This window comes from Cyprinus carpio, chromosome A12, assembly GCF_018340385.1.
Source record: "Cyprinus carpio isolate SPL01 chromosome A12, ASM1834038v1, whole genome shotgun sequence".
Classification (NCBI taxonomy): domain Eukaryota; kingdom Metazoa; phylum Chordata; class Actinopteri; order Cypriniformes; family Cyprinidae; genus Cyprinus; species Cyprinus carpio.
The window spans coordinates 20051232-20068606 of NC_056583.1; positions in this window are offsets into that span (position 1 = coordinate 20051232).

Genomic DNA, 17375 nt, shown 5'->3' on the forward strand with positions numbered 1-17375 from the left:
TGTGGAAGGCGTAGGACCAAGAAATGTTCGTCCAATCAAAACGCTCGGTCCGAGTGCTTTAATTGGCTTTCCTACCTGCCTGTAAATGTATGTATTAGCATACCTCAGCGCACCGGTTTGCGCAGACAGGATATGACATCAACACATTCACGCATGCTGTGCAGACAGAGCAGAATGGCAGAAAGACATCAACAACTCGGCAACCTTTCTTCATGGTATTGTAATACTTTTACTAACTGTTTTTTGCATATATGCATATTTTGCTTAGTTAACACACCCGATTCAGATAACCAGCTCGTTAGAAGTGAGCTACGTACATGAACTGTGTTCTGATCGATATGATCCCTACACAGTGTTCATTGCTCCCCACTCCTTGAGCGGGGGAAATCCGTTAAAGTTTACTTCACATCGGAACATTCATCCACGGATTTGCGCTGTGCAGCATCTTCACACAGACCAGACATACTAGAGAAGTGTGACATAACATATCTCTGTAAATAAATACTATTTAAATTTACACCTCATATAATTTAATGTGCAAGGACTGGAATTGGGAACCGCTGATGTAGCCTATTGTAGTAATGTTGTGTATGGTATTCTGGTCTGTGAGCGTTTATGCGTTCAGTGGGGTGTGGCTTTAAACAGCAATTGCAGGGAGGGTGTGACGTTCTCTTTCAGTGCTATCAGGCTAAAATTAGCATTTTCCAAGATCTCCTACTGCACCTTTAATTAGATTCCCTGAAGCAAAACATGATGTTGTTTACAAGTTATTTTATTATTTATGTTTAAAAAGAATTATTTTATTATTTATGACATCTTGTTGATGCTGAAACACCATGATATATTTTAGTAAGTTGCACTGTGTATTTCAACATACAGTAGCTTCTGATATTTATTCATGTTTATTTTGTGCTATAACTTGTGCAAGTCAATAAACAGAATCCACTTTACTGAACTCACTCTGCGCATGTCAGTGCAACCTGTTACGTGCACCTTTACAGATTTTCTTAAAGGGCCGGTGCAGTAAACACAACATACCATTGGGGGAATTCCAGTGATGGCATGTGGAGTGGACCTGTAATCTGCAAGGAACTGGAGAGTGAAGGGCTTCCATGACTGTCCCTGGAGCGTAGCTCTTTGTAAGCAATCTTTTAATACTCTGTGAAATCATTCCACTTCACCATTAAGCCAAGGATAATACACTGAGGACTTGATGTGTCATATTCCCCTTTTCAGTAGGAATTCTGAGAATTACAAACTGGCTTCCATTGTCCAACACGAGTTCACACAGGTTTCCTTCTCAACTGAAAACTGAGGTGAGCATTGTGATTAAGTCAATTGTATCCACTTTAGCACAGAAAGCAACCTCCGGCCACTTGCTAGTAGTCTATCAGGGTGATTGCATATCTGCAGTCATGTGGAGCTAAGTCAAAAGGTCCCGCAATATCCACTCTCACCTTTTCCCATGCTGCATCTGGAAGAGGAACAGGGGTGAGTGGAGCAGTATGAGTAACTGAAGTCTTGTGTTGTCTGCAAATAGAACAGTGCTTGATATAAGCTTCAGTCTGTAGGTCTATTTTAACAAAAATATATACACTGAAATGCACAATATGGACATACTGGAAGCAGCTAAATATAAAAGTATTTATGTAATGCATGTGCAGCTTTAGAAACATAAGTTACATTTTACAAATATATACATATTTTTGAGCCCCTAAAGAGATTTCTACCCTTCACAAAAAAATATTAAAACATACTGTATTTTCAAATCTAAATTTTTGAAAAGATTACATTTTCCAATCAGAACATAGTCATTGTGAAGTGCCAGTAAGACTGTAAATTGTTACATATTTAAATAAAAAGTTATGGTTGTCATTCTGTTGTGGCTTCAAGATATGGAAAAATAAATAAATATATTTCAATGAGGAACATCCAATCCTGAGCTGTAACATTGCCAAGCACTTTCATTTTGGAGCACAGAGGAAGGAAGAAAGCATTAAACAACTAAGGGACGCAGATAAAGCATTTTGGGGAGAAAGGAAATGAAAAGGTGAATGACATGGATGTGAGAAGACAAAAAGGTATAAAACAGATTTGTAAAGGGCACCATTTACAAATCTATCATACTCCCTACCAGGACTGGATTGAGGGATTAGACCGCATTACTTAGGCTGCTTTTGTGTAGGCAAATCCTGGGTGGAAAGAAACACAGTGAGGCGTCTGCTGACAAGAAAGGGGAAAAAATAGATCCTCTGCAAAACCTCATGCTTTCAATCTTCCTATCTGACCTACAGTATCTTTTCTCTTTCAAACTTCTGTGCTCATTCTCTTTCCACTCACAGCTCACTGTCTCTCTTCTCTCACTGTCATGCTCTGCCTTTTTAACACTCTCACACATGCGGTGTATGGAAAATGATCCGAGACCCATTTTTTTCAGAGCACGCTCTATGTGCAAACCTTATTAGCTTCACACTCGCCTTCGTCTCTCCGGCAGGAGTTTTATGCTGAAGTTTTATGAGAAATTTTGGGCCTCGTTGTTTTTGACTGCAAACAAGTGGAAGTGTGAAAATAAAATAGGGTGAAATGCAGAAAAATGAGCCTCAAGGAATCACTTTCTAACAAAACAAAAAAAATAAAATAAAATAAAAATGACAGTTTTCGAGTTTAAGGAAATATTTCTATGTTTAGCAGACTTTCATAATATGATCTGATCAAACTAAGGCACATTAACTTGTATTCTAGTTCAAACCCTCTTAAATTACAATCATTTTTATAAGTTATGTCCTAAAATAATAATAATAATAATAAATAAATACATAAATAAATATAGTACTAGCACTGGCACTAGCCAGGATACAGTAATGCAAATGAAGGACAATTGCTTAAACAAAAGATAAATTATATAGCACTGTCTGCTAATTATAACTGGTTGTCTATGTCAGGTTTCTTGATATACTGTTACAGCCAAAACACTGTCAAATCAACTGAACATAATGAATGTGTGAAAATAATCCCCTTAAGAAAATATGCCATGTGTTTGGCTGCCACCAATGAATCGCAAAATGAAAACCAAGCAACTGTGAAAATCTCTGATTTGTCAAGTGTCAAAATGAAAATCATTTATTCCAGGAAGGTCATAACAGCAGGCCTTAATGATACACTTGCGAGACAAGCTAACAGGTCTCTTCTATCAATGGTTGAGCCAATGTGCTGCAGCATACTGAACAGTACATTGGCTCAGCCATTGATAGCAGATCGCACCTTTGGAAGCAATGCAATGGGTTTGATGTAATTAACGCTTAACGCCATTGGATCTGGCATGTCATGTGAACGATTGGGTTCAAAAAACCAATTGCGAATGACACCTGAGAGCAATGGCAAATAGACCCTTTCAGTGCTGACATCACAATTACGTCACAGCACTAGCTGGAGGCAAAACAAAGGGAAAACTGAAGGTGGCCAATTCAAACCAGCACAGATTTGGCTATATAAGGAGCTTAAAATATCATCCTGTTGTGATGTTAGGTGCCAGAATTGACAAAGTACAGGCTCCGATTGGAAATTTTATCGCATACCTGCTGCCATTGCCAAACGATGACAAAAAAACGACGACAGCTGTGGTTAAAAACGCAATAAAACGAGCAGACTGGACAGAAACAATCATTAAAAATGCTCACATTTTGTAGTGCACACTTCTTGTTATTAATAAAGTATTGTCTTTTGTTGTTATGGATTTTGGTTTGTGTTACGCATTTTAAGATTTCTTATGCATCTCACAACTTGCAAGAGTAGCCTATGTCGTGTATGAAATAATGTCTGTGTGCATGTGTGTAAAACAACAAACTGATGATTTCTATGCTTAATCATTTGTAATTGTACAGTATAATCATTGTGATTGATTGTGGCTGGAATTTTTAAGAACTTGGTAAGAAACAATAATCAAATACAGAAAGTTTAAAATTCGCAGTTACTGTTTTTTTTTTATTTCTAGAAAATATTCACATCTTACCTTAAATGTACTGTATGTAAACTAATGTAAAGGTACTGTAATGTCACTGTAAACTTACATCATTTACAGGAGGTATACTTTAAAAGTTAGGTATACTTTATACTTTAAAAGTCAAGTTAGGTTTCTCTATCAGGTAGGTGTAAATGTGAGTCACTCAACCGGAGATTATCCTGTCAGATCATCCATCCACTCAATGTGTGTGTACGTGTTGGCCAGTCTGGTTTCATCAGTTAAAGTTAACTTTTTCAAATAACAATAGCTGTGAGTGAACTTACATATTATGGTAAAATCGATTTCCCCCAGTCATTGTTAAAAAGCAGACTAACAAAACTTCATAGCTAGCATTAGTGTACGGAGCCCTGCACATGACATGCAAGAAAAAAAAAATGTGCTAACCAATTCATTCCCTCAATGTACTAAAACGTGCACACGATTACTATTTTGTTCCCTCGATTTGCTAAATCATGTGCACAATTTACTAATTCGTTCTCTCAATTTATAAATCGTGTGCACGATTTAGCAAATTGAGGGCATGAATTAGTAAATCGTGCACACAATTTTTAAATCAAGGGAACTAAATAGTAAATCGTGCACATGATTTAGCCTACAATAAATTACTTACCACATTTAAATAAATTCAAGCTAGTAGTCTCTTTTCTAAGATGTGTTTCTCCCCACCAAAAATGTTTTGCTTCTGTGGAACACAAAATTAGATGTAAGGCACCATTTGCTGTTATTGTTTGGCGCACACACAATTAAATATAATACATGATGTTTCAGTTCCAGAGCCTTAACAATTCCATTAAACTAAAATTTTAGTCTGTCCCTCAAAAAACGTAGCATGGCTTCAGAAGACTTGGAATATACTGCTTAATAAAATTGCATGGGCTTACTTTATACTTTTATGTGGCTTCTGCATCTTTTTCCACCCCAACCCCCCATTTTTTTTTTGGTTTAAAATGGTTTATTTCCTATGCTTTTCATTTAGATTTTGCTCAGTAGTTGCTCTGATGTTTCCTAAGCTATTCCAAAATATGCATTTATCATATTATGCTGAATCATACACCCTTTTACAAAAGTCTGGGAGGTACACCTATTTATCAGATAAGGTTTAATACCAACTCTTGAGTCATTTTACTAGAGGCAAAACAAAATAAATGTATACAACATGCATTTTTAAGTAATGCACAACTTAACTTTGGCCTCAGCTAAACTTGGCAAAACCTGGTCATTTCATTGCCTTCTTGTACTAGTCATGCATAATTCATCAATGTTTATTACCATGCTAGCCAAATTACCAAACCTGAAGTGTAAATATCATACTGTATGTTTTCTGGCCACAGACAGATTCTTAAAAGTGCAAATGCTTTGCTTCGCTGTGTCTGATTTTTTCATCTGACTGTTTGTTCCCTTAATGACACCTGTCTACAAGTGTGATGCTTTTTTTTTTTTTTTTTTTTTGGTCTGAGTTGTAATGATCTCTGTCATCTTCTTGAGGTGTTCTCTCTCTCTCTGTGTGTTCGACAAAATTCCTCACCAACTAGTTTGATGCAAATCCTATTTAAATCTGTCACTTGCTGGCACCGCAGGCCTGTGTCAAGTGATCACAGCAATTTGAAAAACAAGAACAAATTTATGTAATGAAATGCCCTTGCTAAGATGTACTCTGGCTTACATTACAATACTCAGGGATGAAACTCAGTAATGCAACTGATCCCTGATAATCACATGATCCATGATAAGCTTCTATCCTATGCACATTTACAGCCAGACAGTAGCAGTGAGTTCCTTTAGGTACACTTGAAATACATTATTAAGTAATATGCATTATGAATATATGAATATGCAATGATACAAAAAGTCATCAGGGTTCAGATATGAATCTTGTTTATTAATAGTGCTGCTTGCTATAGAAATGACATACACTATTGTTCAAAAGTTTGGGGTTAAGTGTTTTATGCTAATTACTAACAACGGTAATGTGCTTCTTCATTCAGAAAAAATCTGGATTCATTAACATTAAAATGTGAGACTATATTTTCTACAAACGTAAGAACACTTTTATGCAGCTATTTGTGAATGAGACCCATTTTGATCAATTTGTAAAGTCAAGGTGCTGTTATGTTTAAATGTATTGTACATTCCATTTAATGATACAATAGAGAATTTAACCTGGATTAATATTCTGTCATGTAAAATGTCTATTTACTTCAGGGACACTGAAATTCACATCCAAAGAGAGCTTCTGAAGAACAATGCTTACTAAGGCATTTTCTTTCAAAACAATGATATTTCTCTGACCCCTATTTTAGAAGTTAATCTTTTGAGGTATCTCTGTGGCTGTCCAAAGTCACTCTCATTTTTAATCTTCTGTACTTGTGTTCTTCTGCTGTCACCTCCTGCCCTCTCTTTAGCTCCGCCATCTTCGTCTTCTCTAAAGCAATTCCTCTTGAGAGCTGCACTCTTGTCATATGTCCAACACCAAGTCCCTGTCCCTGACCACCAAGAGAGGTCCTCGCTGACCTCTTCTGTGTACAACAACAAACCTGAGCTGTGCTGTTGCATGTAATAGTGTGTAATCACTCTGACTCTGTGACCTATGCAGGTCTTCTGGGTTGAGATTGAAAGTAGGACTTGTACTCTTTGTCCTTACTAATTGCCTCCAGCCATAACTCTGAGTTAGGCATCATATTCTCAGTCTTGCCCTCCATGCTGACCCTCAGTCTTTGGTCTGTATGATTGGGCCCACCTGATTACAGGGATATATGATGTCAGAACACGTCTGGCTTGTTTTCACCCTGATGTCATTCTCAAGTGAGCGGGGATAAAATGGTTTGGCAGGGCTCAACAGTAAGAATGGCCTGATGGTCCAGAACCTGTATAAAAGAGTTTCGGGCCAGTTTACAAAGCTGTCAAACGTCATTTGCTGATTAGATACATGCTGTGTTTTTGTTTTGAGCGTTGTATAGTTTTTTTTTTTTTCTTCTTTTTTTTCTCCTCAAATTTTCCAGCATGAAGATTGTACATGTCAGGGTCAGGGAGTTACATTATAGATGTAAAATTAATTATTATATATGTCCTCCTGCCAGTGAGTCTTACCACTATTTTTTAATTAATATTTTATCAACATTTTCATCTGTAAGTATCAGAAAAAGACACTTAAAAATAAAAATAACAACAACAATAACTTATTAAAAATAATAAAATGGTTATTAAAATAAAAGTATTTTCAATCAATTTTGAGTGAGATGTACTTATTTTTTCTTCTTCATAAAATATAAAGTATTAATGTTACAAAAAAAAATCCACATAAAAAAAAATTAACCATAAAAAATTTATAAAAAACAAAAAAAATAAAATAACAATAAAAAAAAAAAATCCTAAAAAAATTCCACAGAAAATTGATATTAGGTGAGAGAATTTATTTTTGACCTGGTGATAAAGTCCTGACTTTTTAATGAATCTGGCTTTCTCCTGGCACCTACAATATGATCTAAAATATTTTCTGTTTGTCACTCATCTTTTCTATTTTTCAGGCTTGTCAAATCATTTTTCTTCATTTCAATTAAAGAGCAGATAGGCTCAGAAATTTTAGCAAACAAGCTTGGCTAAATTGTTTCCACATATTTAGAGACAGCTAAACAGGTGATAGTAGTCTCAAAGCACAATCAAATACATCAATCACTTTCTTCTGATATGAGCCAGTAAATTATTCATCCTTTCCAAATAAAGGTCTTATCATGGCTGTCAAGTCATCAGCTTGACATATGCATTAGACTGAGAGACGGTGATGAAATCCACTTGCAAAGCTATGAAACCTCAAACCTTATAACATAGGGACACACACTTTTAACGAAATGGAAGACAGCGAAAAACAAGAAAAGAAAAGCATCCCATTCACAAGGTCCCTTCAGAAACGTTTTAAGTGATAACAGCATGTGAGATTATATGGGAGCAGTAAGGCGTTCATATGGGACGAGGTCTGCTCTACGGTGTTAATTGAGGAATCACAACGGCGTCTGAGGGGGAAAGTGCACATGCTCTGCCCACACTGGAGCGTGCAATCCCAGTCGGAGCAGATGCGGTGGAAGTCTGTCGAGAGTCTGCTCCAGTGTCCGGATGGAGTTGCGGGTTAATGTGGCGTCTCGTGGCAAGAGGGGGCAGGGGATGTAATTATGCTCAGGCTGAATGCTTACATTAATGAAGTTTTAGAGCTCCACGTTTCCTCAGGCCTCGCTAATGAGCCTTGCTCATAATTAGCAGCTCGCCTGATGAAGTTGTTAGGCTGAAGACAGCTTCCACCCCTACCGCTGATGAAGTGCTCTACAGCGCCACTGATCGGCTCAAAGCCGCTCACACTGATCAAAAGCAAGCTTCCCAGATGGCTTTTATGGTGCGGGGCATGAGCGATCAGATGTAGCGAGTTCTGCCCTCAGGCATCAGAGCGTCTAAAGATCTTACAGATCAGGTCTTTTGTAGTACACTTCTCTTATTCTTTTCCTGGAGATGCGATCAGACCTTGAAAATACAGTATGAATGATGTTCTGCTAATTGCTGCATTGTTTAGACCACCCTGATGGAAATGTGGATACTGGTGTCTCCACTAGGCTTGTTAACTAGCATTAACATTTGCCTACCAGAAGTACCATATAGGTGGATGCCAGTGACAGATGTTTATTTATTTATTTTTTTATCCAAAGTGACTTATTCAGGCGATACAGTCAGTTATGCATTCCCTGGGAATCAAACCCATGACCTTGGTGTTGCTATGGAGGCAGGAATACTTCTGTTCTGAATGGCCAAAACCATAATCAGACTTTACTTTAGGAAGCCTGTTTCTGCCATAGAATAAAGGTAATTGTTACTTATTGTCTTATAATTCGGACTCTGTTTCTCAAAAATTCAAAATCTCAAAATTCAGTTTTACTCTTCAGATTTTTTTTATTTATTTATTTTATTTTTACATAAAAAAAGGTTTACATTTTTTCCCCCTCACTATTGCAAGTTTATGTTTATAACTTACATTAGTTATTTTATTTTATTGCTTTACTGTGAATTGAAAAAAGCAAAACAAAAACAAAGATATCATAGAAGCCTTATTTCCAGCAAAATAAATAAATAAAAATCTAATTTTGGTCATATTGCCCACTCCAAATCAAGTAAAATTACATTATCTGATTATATTTTAATAATTTGCTTTGGCTTTAGTACATTGTAACAATATATAAGGCAATTACTTAAAGTGATAGATTACTCAGAAATTTTAATTGTCATTGTTTACTTGTTTTCCTCTTTCTCGCAGAATTGCATGGACACACACATAAAAACACCTGGCCATTTTTTAATAAGTATCTTTTGTGTACCATAAAAAAAGAAAAAGAAATAAAGAAATAAAGAAAGAAAGAAAGAAAGAAAGAAAGAAAGAAAGAAAGAAAGAAAGAAAGAAAGAAAGAAAGAAAAAGAATTAAGCAGGTTTTAACAACATGAGGGTGAGTATATATTAATGGAAGGTTAATTTGTGAACTATTTCTTTAATTTTGGAAACAATATCATTATGCTTTATTTTTATATTCTCACACAATATAAAAGGCTCTTCATATATGAAAATATAAAGTTTTATATTTTAAAAAGGTATTCGTTTGCACAGGAGGCTCATTTGAAATGCATGTGAATACCAGATGCAAATAGTACATAGTTACCAGTGCTATAGACAGCCATACACGGAAATTGCGGGGGGGTCAGGACCTACAGTACCCCATCTTTGTCCATGCGTTGTCACACAGTGCTTTGGACCACTGCCTGCTTCAATCATCGGCAACATGTATGCATGCACACACACAATCATTTCCCAATATCACGTTATGTCATTTGTGACATGGATTAACAATTTTCTTTCACACCTTTCCCTCTTCACTTCCCCGTTTTTTTTTTTTTTTTGACACTTAAAAGCTCATATCTCAGGCCCAGTTCAGACGAGACAAACAGACCCCTCTGTTTCACACTTGATTGTCAAAGCTACACCTAGGCACATAGAAGCAGGCCGCCTTAGTATATCTCCGTGCAAAAAAAAAAAAAAAAAAAAAATTGTGGTGAGACTCTAGAGACTGCTAGATTAGCTGGAAAGACTGTTTGTTTTCAACGGAGGCATCTGGAAAGCTGTACAAGACATGTCGACAGAACAGAAGCCAAGTCGATGACCTTTCCTGTAGCACTCATGTCAGTCATAGCTGGATGTGAGAGTGGAGACTGGAAAGTAAAGAAAGATGAAGGGTTGAGGGTAAATTGACCTTGTGTCAGTTCTACAGGTTTAGCGAGACCACCAGGGTGAAACCCCAACGGACGTTTTAAATAGTGAGTGTGTCAGGCTGAATGTCCACCTGAGAGCACATGCACATACATACATTTCAGCCCACGGGAGTTTGAGATCGATAGAGTGTAATTGCCCTCAGCACACCGCCCTAGCCATGAATCACAGAGCGCGTGAAGAGGACAAGGGATGCTTGCAAAAGTGTGTGTGTGCATGTGCAAGTAGAGATGTGAATCTTAAGGAATTTAGAGATTGTGGTTCTGATTACGATTCTCTAATTGTTCCATTAATAATTCTATCAATACCTTTGAGGAAGGAACATTTCTTTAAACATTTGTTCATTCTGTCTACAGTCTGTTGTAAAATTTACAACAATACCCTATTTTAATTATTCATTCACTTTTGCTAAATGGAAATATATATATATATATATATATATATATATATATATATATATATATATATATATATATATATATATATATATATATATTTTTTTTTTTTTTTTTTTTTTTTTACAACCGTGCAGAATTGTATGCACTGCATGTTTTTTTGAAACTTGCGACCATAGTTGCTTTTGGGAAGCAAATCCATAACTGTGCTGTATGTTTTCGATTCCCTAAAAGAAACCACACACAGGGGTCAGTGGTTCAGAAATCAGACTACCAGAATGTTTCTGATTCACTAAAAGAATTGACTCTTGAAAAATTGTGTTCAGAATAAGAACTATACAGGTTGTGCTGTATGTTTTTCATTCACTAAAAAGAACCAGCTCATAAGAGTTATTTGTTAGAGAATTGGACTACACTACAAAATAAATAAATAAATAAAAATCAAAAGAATCATTTATTCACTTTACCAGTAATGCTGTATATGCTGTAGATTCAGTTCAGACACTTTCAGCATAGTGTTCCACCATTGGCGGAAGAATACACCTTCGAGAACCTTTAACAAAAATTGTCATGAAAAACATTTGGTTATGGTGTTAAAATAAAATAAATAAATATTTAAATAATCTGTTCTAAACCCTGCGTGCATATCACAAATTAAAGCTTCTTGCCCTAATCCTTCACTATTGCTACAGCTGCACACCTACAGTCATTACACTGAAACAGTCCACTGATGCACTATATTGGTGTTTTGGCAACAAAAAATATTTCTCATCAGAGGGTTAGACCTTTACCGACAGTAATTGGTACGGTACAATATTGTGTTTTAGCTGGCCTGCGTTCATCCCATCAGCCTCTGAGCTCCAGGACGCCACTGCTGTACTCATTAAATTCATTGCGATATATAATGTCAGCCTCTTTAACGCGTTGTAGAGTGGAGCATGACGACAATTTCTTGTTGCACACAAGGGAACATTGTGTGTGGAATGCTTCAGAGAACAGGAAGGAAATTACTATAATAGCTAGTTACATCATTTTTGGCTGCAGAATAATAATGTTTAACCTTGTTATGTATACATCTCATTTTTTTATTTTCACACTTTGGATCCAAATTACACTCATTAGCTGAAAATTGATATCACACATGAGTAATTATAAAGTTTTGGCTTCCTGTGGGTCTCTAAAATGTTTTATACATGTCAACAATTAAATGTCTGTTTTTTAAAACCCCACTATGCATGTGTTGGCAGTTTGTATTGGTTCATTAAAGCATTGGTCGTGGCCATGTGATTATTGACAAGTTGACTGTCGCTCTGTCACTTTGAAACCTTGTGAAAATTCTTGAAATCAGTGTCAAGGCTCCATCATGTTGCTCATTAGTGTACAAAGTCATTAGCTCTTCTTGAGAGGCTGATGTTTTGTTTAATAGCTAAAGCTCTGTGACGGTTTTGAGATCAAGTTGATGAGTCTCTGCTCTACTCTAAGAAATTACAGAAAGTTGAAATGTAGCTGAAAATATGTCGAGTTATAGATTTAGGCGTGCTGAAAAGGCGACAACAGCAGATGTGGACCAAATCACAAAGAGTGTTGCTAAATACAATCGATTCTTGAACTGCCATCAGTCAAGATGATTTCAAAAAAAGAGCCATCAAGTCCCCTTTAGTGTGCTCGCTGCTTTCCCTTTCCTCAGACCACCCATCTTTATTTATTTACCCAGGTCTCATCCAATCGAGTGAGAGATCCCTCCATGAAAAGTGCAGGCTGCCAAACCAGGGCGACTGTGACAGAGCAATGCATTAGAACATTAAGACACCCACTCCCTTGCTGAAAATCAATCACACACTTCTGCCTGCATTATAGGCTGAGAAGGGCATCCGGCAGATTGCTTGCTATGGTGCAGTCGAGTTAGCCCTACCCCCTTAAAGAGGAGGGTTTGAACCTGAAGACTCCGAAACTGTTTCTCAGGTGAAGAAGTGGCTTTCTGAGAGCTTTGGCTGGAAGGTTGTTATATTGAGGCTTAGCAGGGCAGCATGGGTGTTTTTGCAAGATTAACCCAAAGCATGTGGAGAATGTGAACTCCACATGTGCACTGTGCACTGCAAACTATAAGTGAAGTTCTCACAAAATGTTAGTTTTGCTGGTGGACCAGCATAGCTTAGCAAAACTTAGCTGGTTAACACTCTAAATGATATATACTGTATTTGAAAATATGATAGTCATTTGAATATTAACTTTTTTTTATTTTGCATTTAGTTTGTTTTTAATAAGTTTATCTGACCTAATCAAAACATTAAAGTGTATTATTGAAACTCTTATACTATTATACCACAAAGTAATCATTAATTTTTCAAAATTGTGTTTGTCTTATTTTATCAATTTGTATTCATATTTTCTAATAAGATTAGGAACAGCCATAAAGTATCCACATGTTTCTTAAATGTTAAGAATTTTTTTCAAGTTATTAAAAACCCCAAACCAGTGTTATATTACCATTAATTATACTATACTATATTTCTACTTATTTTATGACTTTTTTCTTCTGAAAAAAGCTTGTTGGCCATGTCAGAACACCAGAATCCTGTGCATTGTACCATCACACTGATGGGCCGTTACATTATGACCACCCTCAGTTTAGAGCAATGAGCACGCCCGGCAACTGAATAGTGCAGCAGACGCAGTTCACAGAGCAGTTTGTATATATACTGTATATATCACCCAAGGACCGGCTCTCGGTCAGTAGAGTGTTTGGTGTCAGAATTGGAAAAGCTGCCAATTTAATGGAGTATGATAAAGGACAAATTATGATGGCATGGCGCCTCGGAACTTTATCTCATTGTTCACAGTCCGCTGTAGTGAGTACATATCAAAAGTGGCACACAAACCACTGTACAGCCATGTGTCGTCCGCAGCTCATTGATGCCAGAGGGGAGTAGAGACTTTTTCCCAGTGATCACAGTGATTGCAGGGCCACAGTGCGACAAATCACCAGTAGTTACAACAGTGGTGACCAGGGGCAATGCATCACAGCACACAGTTCATCGCCTGAGTAGCCGACCACCCAACTGGATCCCCATGCTAACTGCACACCATTGCCAACAATGCACAAAATGGGCCCAAGATCATTGAAACTGCACTGTGGATAGCACAATCCGTGACAGCTGTCAGGCATCTGAACATCACTGGACTGACATCACTTTAAAGTGCACCCATTCATGCCAACTGTGTTCCTTGCTGGTGAAGGCCATTACCAACAGGATAATGTGCCACGCTACACTGCCAGAATCACCAAGGAGTGGTTCAAGGAACATGATGGTGAATTTCTGTTAATGCCTTGGCCTCCAAATTCATCTGATATAAACCTAATCGAAAGGCGGGTTCGCACTACATCACCACCACCCCACAATGTACAGGAACTGAAGGGCCTGCTGTGGACATAATAGTACCAGATACCCCAGGAGACCTATAGCCACCTCGATGAAACAATGGCTCGCCTTGTGGCCGCTGTTTTGTGGGCTAAAGGAGGTCCTACAGGTGATTAGATAGGTGGTCATAAGTAATGGCTCATCGGTGAAGTATTGTCTTCTGAGCTGTGTTTGTGGCCTTCAGTTTGTCATTCTGATTATTTGTAGACCTCTGTGTTGAGTGTAGGAACTGTAAAGAGCTGTCCAGTGAGCCAATGAACACATTTAGCTCAACAAATTAAATTCAGTCCTCCTGTTCTCTTTCATTTGTTCTCACAAGTTGTTGTTTATCACGTTTCAACTAGTGACCAGTGAAGAAAGAAGATGAGTTGATGAAAGTATGAATATACCAGCAAGTGCAAAATGTGAAGAAAGTGGATAACATAGACCCTGAAACAGCAAAATGATGATCTGTGGCAACACCTGATGTTGAGGCTGCTTATTTACATGTAGATGGGATCTGGGCCAGCTTGCCATACATCATTTTACTTTTGCGTGGTGGGATTTATCTTATTTTTATTTATTTATTTTTTCACTCCATTTACTCTTAGTGATTTGTTCGACTCTTTTTCAGCTCTTTCAGCTGGCTGCAGTTTATTCTTAGTGTTTGTTGTTTATGGATACAATTATGATGTACTATTAATGTTCCTATTAATGTTAGCTTTTAGTAATATCACACAGTCTCCAGATTTGAATGGAGAGCATTGATCCTACTTCAGTATTTTATTTTTCTGTGTTTTAAAAACTATTCAAAACACTATTATGGCACACAAGCTGCATCAATATACAGAATATAGTAGTCAGTGATGACATCTTCAAAAAGTTAACATCTGGTTACTCTCTAGGAAATAAAATAGGTTTGTGCAAGAATAAACCTTCTGTAAAAAATATTATTTACTTTAGTAACTTGCAAGCTGTTTTACAAGAATAGAATGAGTGCATTTTGCTAACTAAAAATTTAAAATATTTAACCATATTTCTCATTTTCATATCATATTTTCAGCAAGGTTGCTGACACAATAATAAAATATATTTATATATATATATATATATATATATATATATATATAGATAGATAGATAGATAGATAGATAGATAGATAGATAGATTGATTTATAGATAGATAGATAGATAGATAGATAGATAGATAGATAGATAAAAAAAAGTTTGACATCTGTACTTGTGCATTGCAGGAGTTTGATTTTTCATGGTTTAATGTGATTTCTCTTTGGAGCTTCAGTCCTTCAGTTTATTTTTAGCAGAGGCAATTAGGCATTCTGTGTCTGTGCTTTATTGTTTGCTTCATTAATCACATGATTTCTTCATTCTCACATTGTCAGAAAATGATGTTATGTGGCTTATTTCTAAGCATGGTCAATTGTTAGTGATTTAAAGATGCAAAGACAAGTCATCCTCTATGTATACAACATTTAGCTTCATTAACTCCAGTTACTACATAAGGAAAACAAGGAAACAGTCATTTAAAAGCTGCATCATTAATACAAAATGTCACACAATGACTTCTGTGAATACCCACAGTGATTTTTTTCCTGATTTCATTCAACCTTGGGCTGAAGAAAATGTCATGAAATAACAATTAAACTTTGACTTAATTTATATTTTAGTGCATCTCTGGCAAGTGATAGAAAGTAGTCATGGTTCATATGTGTGATGTTTTGTCAAGATATGTTTTTAGGTGAACTGTCCCTTGCTGTATGGTACAATGGTGGTAACTTCATGGTTTACCATTGTCGGGTTCAAACCTTATGTTAACAGGAAATATGAATATACACTACACCACACCAGTAAAAAACAAACAAACAAACAAACAAAAAATCATGAAAGATATTTTTCTTAAACAGAACACAGCATGATTATTGACGAAGCAACACATATCAGTGATATAGCTCTGTATGCATTTCAGGATTGTGCTTGTAATATGTGCTTTAAAATTTATACAATAAAGTGGTGTCTATATTCATATATTTTTATGTGAAATCCTGCAGAAGAAATATCAGCATGTGTTGAAAGCAGTTTAAGAAAATCCACACCTTTGAAATGAATATTGCTTCCCACGTTCCTTTGCTTTGCTTCCTCTGATATGAAAGCATGAAACAAATAAACAGCTCGTAGTAGTAGACTGTAACTTAAGTCATTCCTCTATTACTTTGGTCACTGAACTGAGACGGTTGCTTTGATTCCTGCTGCGAGAGGCAGACCCCCATTTCAGATAAAGCCATATGAAAGAAGTAGCAGGTGAGAGAGACAGACACAATCGTACGGAGTGACATGTTTTGCCTGTCTTGGCACGTTTCGCCACTACTTCATTTCCTTGGCGTCTGGTTGAAGAAAGCTTGGTAAGTGATAGAAGTATTAATGTCGGGGTGTGTGTGTGTGTGTGTGTGTGTGTGTGTGTGTGTGTGTGTGGAGAGACATTTTCTCTTGGATCACAAACCACTTATTGGCAAAGAGAGAGGTTCAATCCCAAGTATATGTGATCCAATTGAGTGAATCAACCTCTGGTTGCTCAAAAACACAAATAATGTGAAAGTGTAACTTGGATGGTTTGTTGTGGTCAGTAAATGTTAAATTAGATGTGTTGTTAGTGCACTCTAAATAATAAACTGGCTTTGTACAGTAAATATCACAATAAGTAGTAACTATGCCACCTTAATACAATCTCTGAATATCACTTAAGTGATTCTGTGAGTTAGATAAACCAAAATAAATCTCTAAAATTCAACAGTTAATTTTTCATTTTAGTTTATTTCACAAAATAGCATTCGACTCACAAATGATTTTTTATTATACTTAATTTGATTAAATTCCAACCAAAATATTTGAGAACGACTTTACACTGATCTGTCAAGAACTACAATTATAACTCAGTATTCATAATCAGTATTCAAAAGGTATATTTCATTGATTTCGTAGCTTTAAAATGTACTTAGTTTTTTTTTTTTTTTTTTAAGTGCAAATATTTTTCACCCACCAAAAATAAGAACATCAGTTTTAGATTTTATAGTATATAAAGATTAGAGGGTGGAATATAGCAAACATTATAACTGACTGTCTCACTTTAAAAAATAAAAATAAAATAGTAATAATAATAATTCATCCCATGACAGTCATGACAATTTAAAAATGTTGTATATGGTTTACTGTCTGCAATGCAAAGGAAAGATCTTGTTTGTCATGTCATGACTGGC